The sequence below is a fragment of the Ambystoma mexicanum genome, chromosome 4p (genome assembly GCF_040938575.1).
Source record: "Ambystoma mexicanum isolate Mex_15411 chromosome 4p, UKY_AmexF1_1, whole genome shotgun sequence".
NCBI classification, from domain to species: domain Eukaryota; kingdom Metazoa; phylum Chordata; class Amphibia; order Caudata; family Ambystomatidae; genus Ambystoma; species Ambystoma mexicanum.
This window is the reverse complement of record NC_090927.1, coordinates 967599284-967616508: the sequence shown is the minus strand read 5'-3', so window position 1 is coordinate 967616508 and position 17225 is coordinate 967599284. Positions and strand designations below refer to the sequence as shown.

The window sequence follows — 17225 nt, the reverse complement described above, 5'->3', positions numbered from 1 at the left end:
ACAAGATTTGAGGTTAGTGTCTGATACAGCTAAATCAAAGAGATCCCAGGAGGAAGCGTTTGGGGTGGGAGGAGCGGGATAGTGGGTGGGAATCGCTATAAGGATTACCATGTTCATTGACAATCAACCGGAAAGGCTTGGTTAGGACCGGGAAGGATAGCTCAGGGGCAATGATCTGGTCTTGTAAGCAATGCCAGTGGTTCAGATTAATTCAAAACCTCCCATCACTTTTTTGGGTTCAGTTTGTCACCCTATGTGAGAGAGGGTATGCCCAGACGTGGGTCCCTTGCTCGCTGTGCCATAGAGAACCAAGCTGCATCTCACTGAGGAGGCCCAACAAGGCCAAAACATGTTTGGGGTAGCTTGTGTTTCCGTGCAGAGAGGACCTGGCCTAGCAGTTTGGCCAGGGCTGCTCCCATTGGTGGCACCACCTGACTGATCTGCATATGGCTAGACCCATTTTGCAATGGCACAGACGGGCTAAAAAACTGTGGTGTGGAAGGTTGCCTAGAGCATTGCCAGTGGTTGAGATTAATTCAAAACCTTCCACCCATCACTTTTTTGGTTTCTTGTAAACAAGACTACACTGAGCTGCACAATCGGGGTACCCGCTCCCAGTATTGCACTTAGAGGCTGAAGTCCGGCATGAAGCACATATAAAAAAAAATGTAATTTAAAAAAAGTTTTAATGGGTAGTAAATAACCAACCAACATGCACAGGCTATGTGTCCTTCCTGACATCCCATCTACTCGTAACTTTACTCCAGTGTAATTTTTTTGGCTTATGGTAGGTGCATAAGTGCCACCTAATAGTAAGAGAACAGATAGAGAAGATAAGAAGAGTAAGGGTGGGAGAGACAGAACATGTGGAGAAAGTAAGGAGAAATTGCAAAGAAGGACAGAAGGGCGGTGGGAAGTCAATTGATGGCACCATGCCAGCAACAATCAGCCAGTAAACAGGACTCCATAGCCCTGGAGCCTCAACACAGAATATATTGGGCACCAGAAATGAAAAACAAGCACTGCCTCCTTACTCTCCTTACTGTCTTCTTGATATTCTAAGATAATTCTTTTAATTAAGTGTGTTAGTTTATCACTAACTTTAACACTAGGATCATTCCGCCATTAGATTTTTTTAATTTGATCATTCTTTGTAAATGTCTGCTAGTTATGTTCCCCAAAGCACACACCAGAGTGGTTACCGCCACAGTTGCAGCACCCCATGATTATTTAAACGCTTCAACGCTTCTTCATACCTAGACTGTCCTACCTATCTTCTCAGGCATCTAGCGTTAGTTCAAAATGCCACTGCCCAACTTTTGCAGGGTGTGCGTTGCTCTGAACAGACCTCCCCCACTCTGTACTTCCTTTGTTGGCTCTGTGTACAAACCCAACTCATTAAAACATCTCAGCCTGTACACTAAGCCCTTAATGGCTGTGGCTCTCCCTTTGTATGGGCCAAGCTTAAGAAATATCCCCCAGGCCCTTCCTTTAGAGCCCGTGGATATAATTTGACATCATTACTTCCGGTTGGAATATTCTGGAACTTCAGTTCATGAGCCTCCTCTTTCTGATTCACCACTCCTCGGCTTTGGGGTTTGCAACCTTTTGCTACTCATCTTCATTATGGCCAACTCTCTTTCAGACTTTCCCCTTCCTCGGGTGTACCAGTGCCAAGAATGCTAGCTGCGGTGTCTGCAAGAGATTCCTCCCCCCTCACTCCCCACTAAACATAAACTCTCTGACAAAGCAAAGAAGAGGCATTTGATCTCCGGAACAACACATCAGTGTGCTAGAATTGTCATTCTGCAGATGCAGTACTTTCTTTAAAGTCGACAATCAACTGACTTTAGTACCCAATCCAAGCTTGAGCTGCTGCCAAGGCTTCTGGATGCAGCTGCTAGATTGATCTCAGTGGGACGCCTATGCAAATCATATTATAATATCACTTCAAAGTCTGAAATTAAACCGAACATTCTAATAATAACTAGGTTGCAAATTCATATGCACAGGGACAAAACTCAAATTTAAAACCATGTGGAGACACTGATCGTTCATGCACGAAACCACAGTGCATGGGCGCAAGCGCCATCTTGGTGCAGAGAACTCAGGCAATGGAAACCCATTCTGGAAGGGCGTAAAAAAGGACCTTGACCAGTTGTTAGGAAAGATTTCATATTTGAATGTAATTTTCCCTCCATGTGTCAACCCCCAAACTTTCTGCTGCTGTTTAAACACCTGTAACTAAACTTTGCCAGAGAAGCACAGCCCTCTGCTGCACTCCTCTGGGCTTTCACTGATTTTTTATGGGGAAACTGACATGCCCTTAAAACAGTCAGTACTGGGAGACTTTGTTTCCCTTAGTCCTTTCCTCATGTTGCAACTTTTGTGCAACATGTAACAAGTGTACAATGTAACTTACCTTACAGTACACTTGGGTCTCTAGTCTTTTCAAAGGCCCTAGAAACTCTCGCTGGACTTTTTATGAACTGTGCAGATGTGTCACGGACAGGACTGGTGGCAGCTTTTGTTTACATATATTTTTAACCCTTTCTTGCCATGTAAAACCGCGTTAACCGCAATTGTCACAAATAGGTGGCCTGGCTCCAAAATGGCCATGCCACGAGGTTCTTTGTCCTGTCCTTTGGCCATTTTGCCCCTTCACCTTCCCCAGGTCGATCCGACCCGGGTCAGTCCTTATTTGGTCATGCACTTTCCTGCGAAACCCAAAGTTTTTGCAGGCTTCTGCATGCCTTGTGTGTGTGCCTCCACGATGTGGGCTGGGATGTCTGTTCCCAATACACATCCTGGGTGCCAGAGAGTCTAGAGTGTCCTGAATGCCTGGGACCACCATGGTCCGTGATTGGTCCATGTATGGAGTGAGTGTTTGTGAGAATATCTCCCATTGGGTCCTCTCCGTTTTGGCGCAAAGGTAACTTTGGATAAGAGGAGGCTGAAAACACCACTACCATGTCGATCTCCCGAGTTCACACCGAACAAGGGATAAGTAGCCAAGTATCCTGCAAAAGAAGCCGAGTCAAGGAATCGCTGGGGACCCGCTGGAAGGTTTGGCACCCTGAGCCCGCTGTCGTCCCGTGAGACCCCTCTGCAACTGGTCGTCCTATAAGGTCTGCAAAGGCGCTTCGACCCATTGGAATAGTGGGACCAACTATTCTCGGCACCTTCACCAAACCCTGCAAGTAAGCCTCTTCGGAAGTGTCCCTGGGCAAACCAGTGGGCTGACCATCTTACGCGGGACGTTTGCTCTGTCACCGCTGCCGTTTCAAGGAGGCCCTCGAAACTTGGCATACTGCTAACTATGTGTCCACGGCACCCTCACACTGGGCCTATTCTTCCACCCTGAGTGGAGAAATCGCCACTGTCCTGTTTGGGAATCCTCGCTGCATCTCGGGAAATACGAGACGTCCTGATTGTCGCATTTGAACCTGCCAGCGAAGTGGACTGTACTGGCGAAGTTTGGGTCTGCCTAAGTCGGGAACCGGTGAGTAATCCTTACCCCAACCGGTGGCCCCAAGCAGAAGCCCATTTTTATGCACAAAGTGGCCCCTGAGGGCACCTTCCCTTTCCACCGCTATTGAAAAATAGCGACTCCATCCCAAACTCTCCAATTGCCTCTGCCCTCGAGTGGAGGTCCTGTTTGAATAGTGGGAAATTGTTCTTCATCGCCTCATCCACCTTCCTGAGCTGCTAGAGACCCTTGAAGAGACCCTATTTTGTCCATTGGCACAAGCGCGTGCATGTACTTTTGAGCATAAGGCTCCTCTCTTCGTAGGGCTTGGACTGCCTCTTAAGTTAGTTGTATCCTCGATGTGGAACTGGGTGTAAAGATTATTTGCACTGCCTGTTTTCCTCCCCATCTAGGTGGTCTACATATTTCGTGCTTTTAACCCCTTGGACCCCAATGGTCTTGTATATATATTGTATTGATATTGATGTATTGGTTTACTCTAGTGATACTGTGATTCTTTGCTATGGTCTATTTTACAAAGGCCTTGTAATAAATGTGTATATATTTTTAATATAACACCTGTCTGGAGTAATTTGTAAGTGTCCTTGCTTTGTATGCTCATTGAGGTCTTTCAGTCACCCTCACTCCTCTTGAGACTTAGTCTTGACCGCCTGCCATAGCTACCCTGATTGGTCTGGCTTGTCCAGAGGTTACCCTGTTCCAAGAAACTAGGCTGGCCTTCTGTACCTCTGCCCCTCCAGGTCAGAGTTCAGAAATCCTTCTTAACAAATTGGTGTAAAGCGGTGGGATAGGACTGAAGGTGTCCAGTGTTGCATACTAGTGAAGGCATTTCAAGTTATTTCTAACAGGACACATAGTGAATTGTTGTAGTATAACTTTTTAAAGGCCATAGTCCTATCTATCAGTATGGAAACAAGTACCTTGTTAACTTTAAATGCTTCTAAATCCGAAACATTGAAAAAGATGTGTGCTGAGAGAGGTGCCTCCTCTCAAGGCACACAAATGGAAATGATCATGGACTGGCAAGAAGCTCAGCTTAGAGCTAAAGCTTCTGAGGACAGTGCAGAAGGAGGTGGGGCTGCTCTCACTGGTAGAACTGGTGGTTCTGCCGCTGCACTGATCCATAGCAACCATGTGGACCTGGAGGATGCAATGTCTAATGTTTCCTCTGGCATTGCTGATTGGGAGGCCATACTTGAATTCAAGAAACAAGAACTACTGTTTAGGCAGAGGGAGCTTGAGTTCAATATGGCCAAACTAAACATAGAACAGGCAGAAAAACAGAAAGACAGGGATCACCAGTTGGAACTAGCCAAGCTTCAAGTTGCCAATGGATCCAAGGGTACTGGACATGGGGGGTCTGGGGCCTCCTCTCATCCAAGGTTTCCAAAATTAGTTTCCCTGGGTTCCTGGGAGCCTAAAGTCTCAGAGGCTTATGCTAGGATTCCGGATAACACCAAGCACTACTTTAAAGACAGTGTGCTGATCAATGGAGTAGATACTCCAGCTCTTAGAAATAGTGGGTGCAGTCGAACTGTAGTGGATTCTACCTTGGTAGACCCAGAGGAGGTTGCCAGAGCTACTCTGATGCCCACTAAATTGGCTGATGGCCCACCTCTCATGTTCCCAGTAATACTTGTAAATCTTACTATCAATGGTACAGCTGTCAGGATTCCAGTGAGCATACAGAGGAGTGTCCCAGGAAAGGTCTTGTTAGGCAATGATCTCAGAGCTTTAGGGCTTGTGGGAGATACTGCTGACAGACCCTGCACCAGGTCTCAAACAAGGGCAGCGCTGGCCAAGACCAATGCCCTGCCCCAGCCAAAGGGGAAACCCAAGGCTAAAGGCGTAAGAAAATCAAAAAGAGGGAAAGAGAATATTCCCCCAAACTCACCTACCACTGAGGTGGAGGTAGTTGGTCAATCACTCGGACCTGACAAGGAGGTGGTGATGCCTGAAGTGTTTGACCCCAGTGACCATCCTGAACTAAAAGATTTATTAGTAGAAGGTGGTCCTGACTGGGAAGAATTCAGTAAAGGCCTACGTGAATGCCCATCTCTGGAAGGCCTAAGGTGACAGGCCTGCTCTCAGCTTGAGGGTGAACCTCCTGGGAAGCATTGGATTTATTGGGAAGGTAGACACCTGTACAGTGAACCCACAGAGTCTACAGAAGGAGACCATAGGAGGTTGGTGGTTGCCCTTGCTGTAAGACCATTCCTCCTGCAGCTGGCACATGAAGTGCCCCTTGGTGGTCACCTTGGCATTAGGAGGACCAAGCAAAGGTTATCCATGCATTTCTACTGGCCCAAGATGGGGGTGCAAGTAGAAAGTCACTGCAGGAGTTGTGCCTCCTTCCAGTTATCTAGTAAGAGTGGCTCAACAATCCAAGCTCCATTGGTACCACTCCCAGTTGTGGGAGTAACATTTGAGAGGGTAGGGATCAACATTGTTGGTCCCCTTGACCCCCAGACATCCTCAGGCAATAGGTTTATCCTGGTGCTGGTCGACCATGCCACCAGGTATCCTGAGGCCATCCCATTGAAAATTGTGACTGCCAAAGCAGTTGCAAAAGCTTTACTTGGCATCTTTACTAGGTTTGGCTTCCCTAAAGAAGCTGTGTCTGACAGAGGCAGCAACTTTATGTCCAAGTATATGCAGGCTATGTGGACGGAATGTGGGGTCACCTATACGTTTTCTTCCGCATACCACCCCAGACCAATGGTATGGTGGAAAGGTTTAACAGGACCTTGAAAATTATGATTGGGGCTCTGGAGGAACCTCAATGAAGAAAATGGGATCTTCTTTTACCATGCATACTGTTTGCCTACAGAGAGGTACCACAAGAGGGTGTTGGCTTCAGCCCCTTTAAACTTCTGTTTGGTCACCCTGTACGGGGACCCTTAGCCATAGTCAAGGAGGGATGGGAGATTCCCACTCCCCCTATTACTACCAACGTAGTAGACTATGTGCTAGGGCTCAGAAAAGGGATGGTATTCCTGATGGGTCTGGCTAGTTACACGTTGAAGGCAGGACAAGCTCTGGTGAAACATTGGTATGACCAGAAGGCTTCCCTCATCAACTTTACACCTGGTCAGAAAGTCCTGATCATGAATCCCATAAGGCCTAGAGCTTTACAGGACAAATGGTCAGGCCCTTACACAGTGGTGGAGTCACTGGGTGAGGTCAACTATTTAGTGGACCTTAGAAGGCCTGGACAGGCTCCAAAAGTGTTCCATGTAAATAGGCTGAAGGCTTTCATCCCAAGAGTTGAAAAACCCACACTGCTATTGGCTTCAGATGTTGAGGAAGATGAGTCTGAACCTCCCCCTGACCTTTTTCAAAGCTTCAGATAGCTCCTTTGAGGGTGTCCAAGTGGCCCCTCACCTGACTTCTGATCAGCAGGCTGAGGTGAAAAGTTTGCTTAGGCAATTTCTCCCCCTGTTTTCACAGTCCCCTGGTTTGACACCGTGGTGCAAACACAACATAGACAGAGGAGACAGTGTACATACCAATAGTAGGGGGTACAGGATGTCAGACAAAGTAAGGTCTTACATTAAGACAGAGGTCAACAAAATGTTGGATCTTGGGATGATTGAACCCTCCAGTAGTCCTTGGTCCAGCCCTGTGGTTATGATTCTAAAAGCAGGTACTTCTGAATTGAGGTTCTGTGTGGATTACAGGGCTCTGAATGCTGTCACCAAAACAGATGCACACCCCTTGCCTAGAACAGATGAGCTGGTGGATACCTTGGGTGCCACCAAGTACCTCTGCACGTTTGACCTCACTGCAGGCTATTGGCAAATAGCCCTTGCAGAACATGCCAAGGAGAAGACAGCTTTCTCAACTCCAAAGGGTCTTTAGCAGTTCAGGGTAGTGCCCCTTGGGTTGAAGAATGCACCTGCCACTTTCCAGAGGTTTGTGAATCATGTGTTGAATGGGTTGGATGAATTCTGTCTAGCATATCTGGATGATATATAGCAGTTTTCAGTGCCACCTGGGAAGACCATGTGAAACACCTTGGGATTGTGTTACAGGCTGTTCAGAAGGCCCACTTGACCATAAAGGCCAGTAAGTGCCAGATTGGACAAGGATCAGTGGTCTACCTTGGACATGAAGTAGATTGAGGGAGGATACATCCTCTACCCAGTAAAGTACAAGCAGTACAAGACTGGCCTACCCCCACTACACAGACCCAAGTGAGAGCCTTCTTAGGACTCACTGGGTACTACAGAAATTTAATGGCAGACTATGGAACCATAGTTGTCCCTCTGACTGCTCTCACCACTCCAAAGAAACCCAAGAAGGTAACTTGTACTGAAGAGTGTGAGAAGGCCTTCAATGGCTTAAAAGACTCCTTGTGCCAGGCCCATGTGCTCAGGGCCCCTGATTACCAAATACATTTAATTGTGCAGACAGATGCCTCTGACACTGGGATAGGAGCTGTACTATCACAAGTAGATGAGAAGGGTAAGGAACACCCTATTGGATTCATTAGTCGCCAGCTTAAGGACAGAGATCTCAGATGGTCCACAGTAGAGAAAGAATGTTTCTCTGATGTGTGGGCCCTTAGGAAGTTGAGGCCCTACCTCTATGGGACCCACTTCACTGGGCAAATTGACCATAAGCCCTTAAAGTGGCTAATGAACATGAAGGGAGAGAATCCAAAGTTGCTTAGGTGGTCCATAAGTCTGCAAGGCTTTGAATTCACTATTGAGCATAGGCCAGGTGTCCAACATAGCAATGCTGATGGGTTGTCCAGAATGTTTAACCGACCTGAACAAGAAACTCATCCAGGGGTGGATTAGTTCCCCCTGTCCTTAGTCTGGGGAGGGCGAGTGTTAGGAAAGATTTCATATTTGAATGTAATTTTCCCTCCATGTGTCATACCCAAACTTTTTGCTGCTGTTTAAACACCTGTAACTAAACTTTGCCAGAGAAGCACAGCCCTCTGCTGCACTCCTCTGGGCTTTCGCTCACTTTTTATGGGGAACTGACATGCCCTTAAGACAGTCAGTACTGGGAGACTTTGTTTCCCTTAGTCCTTTCCTCATGTTGGAACTTTTGTGCAACATGTAACAAGTGTACAATGTAACTTACCTTACAGTACACTTGGGTCTCTAGTCTTTTCAAAGGCCCTAGAAACTCTCGCCGGACTTTTTATGAACTGTGCAGATGTGTCACGGACAGGACTGGTGGCAGCTTTCGTTTACATATATTTTTAACCCTTTCTTGCCATGTAAAACCGCGTTAACCGCGATTGGCACAAATAGGTGGCCTGGCTCCAAAATGGCTATGCCACGAGGTTCTATGTCCTGTCCTTTGGCCATCTTGCCCCTTCACCTTCCCCAGGTCGAGCCGACCCGGGTCAGTCCTTATTTGGTCATGCACTTTCCCGCGAAACCCAAAGCTTTCGCTGGCTTCTGCATGCCTTGTGTGTGTGCCTCCACAATGTGGGTTGGGATGTCTGTTCCCAATACACATCCTCGGTGCCAGAGAGTCTAGTGTGTCCTGAATGCCTGGGACCACTGTGGTCTGTGATTGGTCCACGTATGGAGTGAGTGTTTGTGAGCTGATCTCCCATTGGGTCCTCTCAGTTTTGGCGCAAAGGGAACTTTGGATAAGAGGAGGCTGAAAACACCACTACCATGTCGATCTCCCAAGTTCACACCGAACAAGGGATAAGGAGCCAAGTATCCTGCAACAGAAGCCGAGTCAAGGAATCGCTGGGGACCCACTGGAAGGTTTGGCATCCTGAGCCCGCTGTCGTCCCGTGAGACCCCTCTGCAACTGGTCGTCCTAGAAGGTCTGCAAAGGCGCTTCGACCCATTGGAATAGTGGGACCAACTATTATCGGCACCTTCACCAAACCCTGAAAGTAAGCCTCTTTGGAAGTGTCACTGGGCCAACCAGTGGGCTGACCAGCTTACGCGGGACGTTTGCTCTGTCACCACCGCCGTTTTGAGGAGGCCCTCGAAACTTGGCATACTGCTAACTCTGTGTCCACGGCACCTCACACCAAATTTCGTACACTTGGCATTTCCAGGTCTGAAGTGAGACGAGTGTATCCGGACCAGTGTAAACGCGGTTGCCGTGTTGCCCTGCTGTGGCAACAACCTGTGCAAGTTCGCTGCATTTGTGACCCCCTTACCCCTGAGGCCTGCAGCAGTGGAACTGGGCTGATTCTTCAACCCTGAGCGGAGAAATCGCCACTGTCCCGTTTGGGAATCCTTGATGCATCTCGGGAACTACACAGTGTAGAGACGTCCCGATTGTCACATTTGAACCTGCCAGCGAAGTGGACTGTACTGGCGAAGTTTGGGTCTGCCTGCATCGGGGACCAGTGAGTAATCCTTACTGCAACCGATGTCCCCTAGCGCAGAAGCCCATTTTTACGCACAAAGTGGCCCCTGAGGGCCTCTTCCCTTTCCACCGCTATTGAAAAATAGCGACTCCATCCCGAACTCTCCAACTGCCTCTGCCCTCAAGTGGAGGTCCTGTTTGAATAGTGGGAACTTGTTCTTCATCCCCTCATCCACTTTCCTGAGCTGCTAGAGACTCTTGAAGAGACCCTATTTTGTCCATTGGCACAAGCGTGTGCATGTACTATTGAGCATAAGGCTCCTCTCTTCGTAGGGCTTAGACTGCCTCTTAAGTTAGGTGTATCCTCGATGTGGAACTGGGTCTAAAGATTATTTGCACTGCCTGTTTTGCTCCCCATCTAGGTGGTCTACATATTTCGTGCTTTTAAGCCCTTAGAACCCAATGGTCTTGTCTATATATTGTATTGATATTGATGTATTGGTTTACTCTAGTGATACTGTGATTCTTTGCTATGGTCTATTTTACAAAGGCCTTGTAATAAATGTGTATATATTTTCAATATAACACCTGTCTGGAGTAATTTGTAAATGTCCTTGCTTTGTATGCTCATTGAGGTCTTTCAGTCACCCTCACTCCTCTTGAGATTTAGGGCCTCATCACGAGTCTGGCGGTAACCCTTAAATGTGGCGGTAGCACTATTACCACTGCATTTAAGGGTCCGCCAGATCATGGCTTTGGCGCATTTCCGCGTCAAAATTGCCGATTTTCAGCGCAATTTTTCCCCATTGGGCCCAATGGGGAATGAGGAATTCCCGAATGGGCCCAATGAGGAATGGGCAATAACCCTTCCGGCAAACCCGTGATCCGGCGCTAATAGCGCCGCGGGGTTTGGCGGTAGGGTTATTAGCGCCGTGATGAGGCTCTAAGTCTTGACCGCCTGCCATAGCTACCCTGATTGGTCTGGCTTGTCCAGAGGTTACCCTGTTCCAAGAAACTAGGCTGGCCTTCTGAACCCCTGCCCCTCCAGGTCAGAGTTCAGAAATCCTTCTTAACACCAGTTTAGGAAGGGACTCAACACATGGCTATAGAGAATGTCCTTTTGCCTTACAATAGTATTTTGGGGATGCATAGCCTAGCCGTGACTGACCCATCCGTGCCAATCTAACCAAAACTAGTTGGATGTCCTAAAGGGTAGGTGGCACAAACATTCCACGGTGTGGGTGGCAAGCTTGCTCTGCCCATTTTCCCACACTAGAACTGACTGTTGATGCCCATAGAGGCTGACACCTGCCTGGAGCTGCTGGTGGCTCCATGCAGAAGGGAAGCGGCTTAGCCGTTTCAACTCAACTTCACTTTTAAGGCCATGACCGTTTTTTTAAACGATCTCTTGCATCGAACAGACAGGACACAAACAGCAGAATGGAACACTGTCCAGAAGAATTTCCCGTGGTTATTCATATTTTATTTTAACCAGTGTTGTACAGCAGCTAAAAAGTCAACTCAAAAAAACAGTCAATAAAATGGTCAGAGCAGGCTGATAAAATCACAAATGAACTAATTATTGGCTGGCAACAGAAGAAAATGTCTCTAACAAAAATGCAACCTTTTTCCAAAAGATAGTGACAAACACAATGCAGGGTTCGTGATTCCTCCCACCCCCATGTACAACTCCAATAGTGCTAGGGCAGGAAGTGAAGGCTCCAGGCCTGCTGCCATCAGTGCAGAGAGTCGGAGTGTACCCAACATCGCATAGTGGACTCGTAAGTGTTTGGGAGATTCTATGGAAGCGGTGCCACAAAGGCGGCACTTACGCATAGGTCTACGGATATTAGTCCAACAGCCGCTACCTCCAAGGTTTTAACATAATTCATTTCAACATTAAGGTACTCCCAAACCAAAGTATTGCATAAAAATTGTCCAATATAATTCGGGGGGCCGTTCTGTCTGATACGTTCTGTAAATAGACGGCTGTTCACCTTGGTTGGCAGAAATGTTATGTACTGCTTGCAGTAGCTGGCATATATCACGGTGCGCATGGCAGCTTTAAACCTAGGATAGGACCAACACTCGCATGTGGCTGGAAGCAAGTTCAGACACATGCTTGCCGTTGAATGGATGCATTGCAAGGCACTGTAAGGTATATATGAGGCCTTGGATCAGACAGCTTTAAGAATCATGCAGTTCAAGGTGCCAGCCTCGGCATTAACTGGTCGCCAATGTATGCCTAGAAGGGAGAGCTGTAATCTTGCCGAACAGCAGAAAATGCCCAGTTCCAAGAAGATAGATTCAACTGGTGCATGCACAGGTAATTGAAACAACCTCTTTAGAAGGAGGGATTCAAGTCTTACTACCCCCTTCTCGTTGCCAAGGTGCCATCGTATGGTACCATACATGATGATGGAGCTAACCTTAGCCATGTATAGCTGAGACAAAATGCCAACTGAATAGCCGCAACCAGAACAAGCCATTTTTCCTAGCGTTCCGACCACCTGGGAGTACCTGAGTTTGACTCGGGTAAGATGGAAGTCGCCACGCAAACCCTCGTCAAAGTGGATTCCAAGGTATTGGCAAATATTTACCACTTCCAGACGGACCCCTTCCAGGTGCCAAGGGACCATGATCTTGTGGCAGCCAGGAGGATGGAATACCATGACGTTGGTCTTTTTAATATTGACCAAAAGATCCAGGGAATCCGAGCACCTCCTTAGAGCATCAAGGGAGGCAAGGAGTCCCGCTGGAGTGAGGTAAGGTGATATCGTCCACGTAGCCCAGCCATTGGAGGGGAAGTTCCCCCAAATTGGGGGGAATGGAGATGGAGTTAGCCGAGGCCGGGCCCATGTCTGCTAAGTATAGAATAAACTGAAGGCGGTCGAGAATACAACCCTGCTTGAGACCACGGGCCATCGGGATCCAAGTGGTAGTGGAACCAGACTGGTCTAGCCAGACGGTTACCCTGGTTTCAGTAAGGAGAGATATAATCATTGGCAAGAGGTCCGATGGAATGTTCCATGATGAAAGCTTCTTCCAAAGTTTGTTACGATTAACAGAATAGAAAGCTGCACTCTAATTAATGAATGCGGTATAAACAGAGCACTGCTAAGTAAACAAAGCCTGCTGGATAATAGACTGAAGGATGATGCAGTTGGTAGCAGTGCTCAGGCCCAGCTGCAACCCAGTCTAGTTGAAGGGAATAAGCTTGGACTCTGCAGCCCAAGACCAGAGGTAAGAGAGGAGCATGCAAGTGAATATTTTTGAAGAGGTGTTGAGTATCGTGAGGAGACACTAGTTTCCAGGTAGAGAACGATGGCCACTTTTCCAAATAGGGACAATGATACGGTCTCTCCATGAGGGTGCAAGCAATTGAGACCCTCCGATCCAGAGAAAAAGGCAGCTTAATGCAGAGCCCCAGCAAGCAGGGTCTTTTTAAGGACATCACTACAAATGCCGTCAGGGCCAGGAGCTTGCGATGACTTGCTGCAAGCAATAATCTTGGTGATGTCCGCGGGGCAATGAGTGTAAGACCATCCCCCATCATTTCAGTCAGGTGCTCAATACATGCCGACTCGGTGACACCCAGCAAGTCACGCTCACGGTGTATACCCAAGGCCAAGTTCCAAAATTGGCACGTATCGTTTACATGGGCAACATGAACCAGTCTATGCCAACGTGAGCATTCCTGGGCATACCAGTGTTGTTTGAGCCATTTCCGGTGAAGAAGCTTGGCCCTGTTCAAACAAGAGGAGCAGACTAGGGGATCCGATTCGGTGCACACAATGGTGCAGAGTTCCCTAAGAAGATCCTTTTTCCTAGATACAACAATTCTATCATAGGAGTGCCGGTAAGCATGAGGCAGGAAAGTGGGACGCTGATGGCTGGACGCTTTACGTCTGAAAATAGAGGCGACTAAGGACAAGATTACCTCCCCAAAGTTGTGAATAGCCTTGGGGGGCGGGGTCAGAGTCTAGGGGCACCTGAAGCCTCAAGATAAGAGCGATTAACAAAAGAGACCAACACATAGAGTTGGGGATCCTCTTCCAGTCTTTGCTCGATCCATGAAATCCGATTTAAAGTTGAGTTACCCCTTAGTACCCCAGTTGGTTCAAAAGTCAGCGGAGGCTCGACCAGATTCAGGGACATCACAAGGGAGGAGTGGTCGCTCTCAACGCAAGGAGAAACTACCAATGTCGACCACCAAAGAAGGACAATTGTCAATGAAGCCATAATCCAAGATGCTATTGGAGCCAATACCAAATTGAGTGCAGTTCGTGGGGGGTTATCCGCTGCAGTGGCTCTGTTGATCATATAGAAGTCGATAGAATACAATAAGGTAGCCCATTCCGGGCCCCTTTTGCAGGAGTGGGCAAGAGGGCGTCCATCACTGGGCAGGAGGAAGGAGGTCCAAGAGCGAGAGCCGAGTTGAAAGGCCCTGGGATTTGAGAATTAAAATCCCCGCAAATAATGCAAGGAGAACAAGAGCTTAGGTCACTAATCAGGCTTTCAGTTTCAGCTAGGACTTCAGCATGGGGAAGTCTGTAAGGAGGATCATAAAGGTTAATGATCACAACTTCCCTGCAGTCCCCGTCTAGAGACACGGTAATCCCTGCCATTAGTATGTTTGGGGAATTAGTCGCTAGTTCAACTATCTTAAGAAAGGTCTTAGTGCCCAACAGCAGCGGGCCCTTAGGGTTGACCCGTAGGGCTCTGGGTGGCTAACATATTGATAAAGTGCTACCCGTCCACCACCACAGGCTTGGTCAGCCAAGTCTCCTGGAGAGCCACACTGGAGTACTGGGCCTAGTTGTTGAAAAGGCCGCCGGCCTTGAAGAGGTTGTTAGAGCCACGGGTGTTCCAGCTGATCAGCTGAACAGGATGAGGGGAGGGAGCAGCTAGAGGCCGTTGGGCCCCCCCTGAGCAGTTGGCCTGGATAACCATGCCCAGTGGCATTCCTCTTCCAGCAGGAGCACCCACAACCCTGTTCCAAAAGGCAAACTAGGGACTGTGGGTGGGATGCAGGAAGGAGCCTGAGCGGCCATACAGCCCTCAGACGGCTCCACTGGACAGTATTTTAGGCCGTACAGTGAGTCAATCAGCATACACTCATAGCCCAAATGGTTAAATGAGGCGGCGTGCTCCAAGCTGTAAGATAGGGTCTCCCCAGAGTGGAAGTAGAGCACAGCGGAAGCGCAATCAAAAGATTCAAAATGTCGACTGTTTTAATGTCGTTGCTGTGTAAAAAGCGCAAAGGGATGATGCAATGGAAAATGTTGAGCAGTTCAGAGCGGGTTAGGAACTGGCCCTTAGTCTTGCCAAAGACACAGTCTATCAGAAGGGCCTTGGTGGCAGTTTTAAGAGGTGGTCGAGGCTGCTTAGGCCATTGAATGGAAGCTGCTTGAATCAGTGGTCCCAAGGGGCGGCAGCCTTGCAATCCAAGAGTGGGGCGGCTGGGGCCACAGGTCCAAGTGAACCCTCGGTCTGGGCGGAGGAGTTTACAGTGGTCCTCTCCTCTATATTAGGCGGTGGTAACTGCCACATTGTACAAAGAACTACCCCCGGCACAGTATTGAGTAGGGGATTGCCATTAGTATGGCAGGTCAAAGAGTCAGCACGTGGATCAAGGTGAGATGCAGGATTGTTGTAGGTAATCAATGACAGTCATTGTTTATTGTCCCTGGCAGAAGTCACACAACTGAGGCGGGCACTGGATACATTGAGTCTCAAGGGGGGGTTAAAAATGGAAAAGTGGAGGGGAGGAAGTCCCTCCCGAGACCACCATCAAGTCAGGGAGTCTATTGGCAACAGTGCTTAGTCTCTTTATTTTTCCCGCAAGAGGTTCATACATGGATGCTTGGTGGGCGTCCTTGTGAGACAGTTTCGCAGGAGGAGTTCCTTTGGCCAGCTTCAGAAGGGGCATCAGTAGTTGAGGAGACAATGTTGGTAGCCAAAGGAGTAGAAGAAACGGGCAACACTGCACAGTTAGTAGAGCAGGTGGTGGAGGAAGGACGAAGAGCCAGCTGGTTGGTGCAAATAGTTGTCCACCTGATTGTCACAGTGTGCAGATGCTTGGACAAGGGACTCAACAAGGTTCAAGGTTTTTGCAGGCCGGAGATCCTAGGTGTCCAGTTTAGCAGTGATCACGTCACATTTGGAGGAGTGTTCAGATAAGGGCGACTCCAACACATTGAGCATAGCGGCAGAGGAATCGCTAACATCTGCCAAATCCAGAGAAGCAGAGGAAGAAGCAGAGAGAGGTGATGAGAAGCCATTGGTTCTACAAACAGTAACCGGACGGGGAGCCTCAAAGTGAGGGTCGCCAAGTCCAGGAATAGGGATGGGACCACAGAATATAGGGGGAAAATCATCAGAGGAGACCGAGATAGAGCGGGATGACAAGGAAAGAGTATTAGAGACATGTTCACAGCTAGGCAGGGAGGGCAAGAGAGCTGGGATAGAAGCTGTAGAAGTTGCAGATAAGCTTTCAGGAGAATGGCAGGAATGAACCATGCAGGTAGATTTCCTCACTGATTTATCATGAGTTGAAGTAACATCCGGCAGGAAAAGAGGAGAGTGGTGGCCGCCGGCCTAAAGTAAGATAGGGTTTGAGTCATGTACTGTGGAATATTGGTCAGATACAGCAGAAGTAGATGAAAGAGCAGTAAGGGCAGTGGTTAAGGAACCCTCAGACGGTCGTGCAGGTGACAACACAAGTGCTTTGGCAACTTTTTCGACGGTCATGGAGCACAAGCACTGAGTTTGGAGATAATATCCTCATAAAGTTCTTTACTCAAGGAAAAGACATCAGTGCGTAGCTTATTGTAAACCGGGAAGAAGGCAGTAATTTTTTAAGCAGGTAGAGTTGCATTGCACAATTTCAAAGTGGGTTGTGGGCAAGAGCATTTGGTAAGGCGAGTGTTGTTGGCCGGATAGTCATGGGGGACAACAGGGGTGCCAACGAAGGTGTCAGCACCAGAGACTTCCACTGCGCCAGATGTCGAAGTTTCAGGAAAGGTGCAAGGAAGAGGCACAGCGTTGGCCATGTCAATGTGCAAATGGCAGGCCACACGCTTGTAAGAGAGGTGTGGGGATGGGCAGGGTCACGGTGCTTCAGTGTGGAACGGGGGGCTATGCAAGAATAATTGGGAGTATCTGGGTTAAATACCATCACCAGGAGCAGGGGAGTTGCTAGGTCTGGAAAAGACCCGGGGCTAATCTGATGTCCGAACTGTTGGGACTGGGGGCTAGCTAGTCTTTTGGCTGTAGCTCCTGAGATTCTATCCGGGGCTACAACCAAAAGATCAGGGGCTATAGCACCCTTAGCCCCCCCCTAGCAACGCCCCTGACCAGGAGTCTACGGTAAAGAGGGAAGAGAGAGCTTCCCGTGCATTTAATTATATTGCTTTATGGATATTGTGTGGCT

General features: G+C 48.3%; 1 protein-coding gene across 1 annotated transcript in view; it reads right to left on the bottom strand.

Moving 5' to 3' along the window:
• The window catches only part of PPIL6 (peptidylprolyl isomerase like 6), a 481265-nt gene that overhangs the window by 27644 nt on the left and 436396 nt on the right, over positions 1-17225 (bottom strand). The gene's annotated exons all lie outside the window — the stretch shown is intronic.